General features: G+C 34.6%; 1 non-coding gene across 1 annotated transcript; it reads left to right on the top strand.

Annotated features, from left to right (window-relative positions):
• Positions 1-39: 39 nt before the first annotated feature.
• On the top strand, positions 40-147 carry LOC127743535 (small nucleolar RNA R71). Its single transcript, XR_008004923.1, has one exon. It is a non-coding gene; the product is annotated as a small nucleolar RNA R71 (small nucleolar RNA).
• The last annotated feature ends 2,474 nt before the right edge of the window (positions 148-2,621 follow it).

Consider the following 2,621-nt stretch of genomic DNA (forward strand, 5'->3'; position numbering starts at 1 on the left):
TAGACCATCATAGAAGATACCAATGATGCTCCATTCAGAAAGCATGTCAGAAGGACACTTTCTGATCAATTGTTTGTATCTTTCCCAAGCTTCATAGAGGGATTCACCTTCCTTCTGTCTGAAGGTTTGGACTTCCACTCTAAGCTTACTCAATTTCTGAGGTGGAAAGAACTTTGCCAAGAAGGCATTGACTAGATTTTTCCAAGAGTTCAGGCTTTCTTTAGGTTGTGAGTCCAACCATATCCTAGCTCTGTCTCTTACAGCAAAAGGGAATAGCATAAGTCTGTAGACCGCAGGGTCAACCCATTCGTCTTGACAGTGTCACAGATTTGCAAGAATTCAGCTAAAAACTGATGAGGATCTTCCAATGAAAGTCCATGGAACTTGCAATTCTATTGCATTAGAGAAACTAATTGAGACTTAAGCTCAAAGTTGTTTGCTCCAATGGCAGGGATAGAGATGCTTCTCCCATAGAAGTCGGGAGTAGGTGCAATAAAGTCACCCAGCACCTTCCTTGCATTATTGGCATTGTTGTTGTTTTCGGCTGCCATGTCTTCTTCTTGTTTGAAGATTTCTATTAGGTCCTCTCCAGAGAGTTGTGCTTTTGCTTCTTTTAGCTTTCTCTTCAAGGTTCTTTTAGGTTCAAGATCAGCCTCAACAAGGATGCTTTTGTCTTTGTTCCTGCTCATATGAAAGAGAAGAGAACAAGAAAATATGGAATCCTCTATGTCACAATATAGAGATTCCTTGAGATGTCAGAGGAAAAGAAGAATAAAAGGAGGAGGTAGAAGGAGAAGAATTCGAACTTATCAAGAGAGATAGAGTTCGAATTGTTGATAGTGGAGGAGTGTTAGTCCTTAAATAGAAGGATGTGAGAAGAGGGGAAGAATTTTCGAAAATGAATTAAAAGATTTTGAAGAAATTTTGAAAAATTGAAGAATGATTTTTGAAAATTAAAGTTGGGAAAGAAATAAAGTGATTTTTGAAAAAGATTTTGAAATTAGAAATCAAAAGGATTGAAAATTATTTGGAAAAAGATGTGATTAAGAAGATATGATTGAAGAGTTATGGTTTTAAAAAGATATGATTGAGAAACAATTTAAAAAGATTTGATTTTTAAAATTAGTGACTTGGCTAACAAGAAATTTAAAGGATATGATTCAAACATTAAACCTTTCTTAACAGAAAAGGCAACATACTTGAAATGTTGAATCAAATCATTAATTGATAGCAAGTATTTTTGAAAATGGAAAGAAATTGAATATGATTGAAAAGATATGATTTGAAAAAGATTTGATTTTGAAAAATTTTGAAAACTTGAAAAAAAATTTGAATTAAAAACAAAATCTTCCCTCTTGTATCATCCTGGCATTAAACGCTCAGAATGGCATCCATTCTGGCGTTTAACGCCCAAAATGCTACCCTTTTGGGCATTAAACGCCTAGCCAGGGCAGTTTTCCTTCTTCATTGGGTGTTTTGAACGCCCAGCTTTTTCTGTGTAATTCCTCTGCTGCATGTTCTGAATCTTCAATTCTCTGTATTATTGACTTGAAAAGACACAAATTAAAATTTTTTTTGAATTTTTAATGATGAGGAATAATCAAAATGAAACTAAGATCAAATAAACAATGCATGCAAGACCCCAAACTTAGAAGTTTGTATACTATTGACACTAACAAATTGAGAATGCATATGAGAAACAACAAAACACTCAAGACAAGAGAATTTAAAGATCAGAGCAAGGAAATCATTAAGAACAACTTGAAGATCAATGAAGAACATAATGCATGTAATTTTCAAGTATTAGAAGAATAAAGACATGCAATTGACACCAAACATAAAATTTGACACTAGACTCAAACAAGAAACATAAAAATATTTTTGATTTTAAGATTTTATAAATTTTTTTTGTGCTTTTTCGAAAATTGAGTGGAAAAGAAAAACAAGGGTTCAAAATTCTTAATGAGAATTCTAGGAATCATTGCAATGCTAGTCTAAGACTCCGTTCCAGGAATTAGACATGGCTTCACAGCCAGCCAAGCTTTCAGTGAAAGCACCGGTCCAAAATACTAGACATGGCCAATGGCCAGCCAAGCTTTAGCAGATCATTGCTCACAACAGAAAAATTGATAGAAATCAACAAGCTCTTGTGATGATAAGTTAAAACCTCGGTCCAAAAGATTAGACATGGCTTCATAGCCAGCCTTACTTCAACAAATCATTATGAAACTCTAGAATCCATTCTTAAAAACTCTGAAGAATAAAATAGAAATATTTTTTTGTATTTTTGAAAAATTTTCGAAAAGTAAAAAGCTTAAACATAAAATAAAATTACCTAATCTAAGTAACAAGATGAACCGTCAGTTGTCCAAACTCAAACAATCCCCGGCAACGGCGCCAAAAACTTGGTGCACGAAATTGGTATCATCAATGGCGCCAAAAACTTGGTGCACTCAATTCTTTATCACAACTTCGCACAACTAACCAGCAAGTGCACTAGGTCGTCCAAGTAATAAACCTTACGCGAGTAAGGGTCGATCCCACGGAGATTGTTGGTATGAAGCAAGCTATGGTCATCTTGTAAATCTCAGTCAGGCGGATTCAAATGGTTATGGAGGATT

Source organism: Arachis duranensis, chromosome 10 (genome assembly GCF_000817695.3).
Source record: "Arachis duranensis cultivar V14167 chromosome 10, aradu.V14167.gnm2.J7QH, whole genome shotgun sequence".
Lineage (NCBI taxonomy): Eukaryota > Viridiplantae > Streptophyta > Magnoliopsida > Fabales > Fabaceae > Arachis > Arachis duranensis.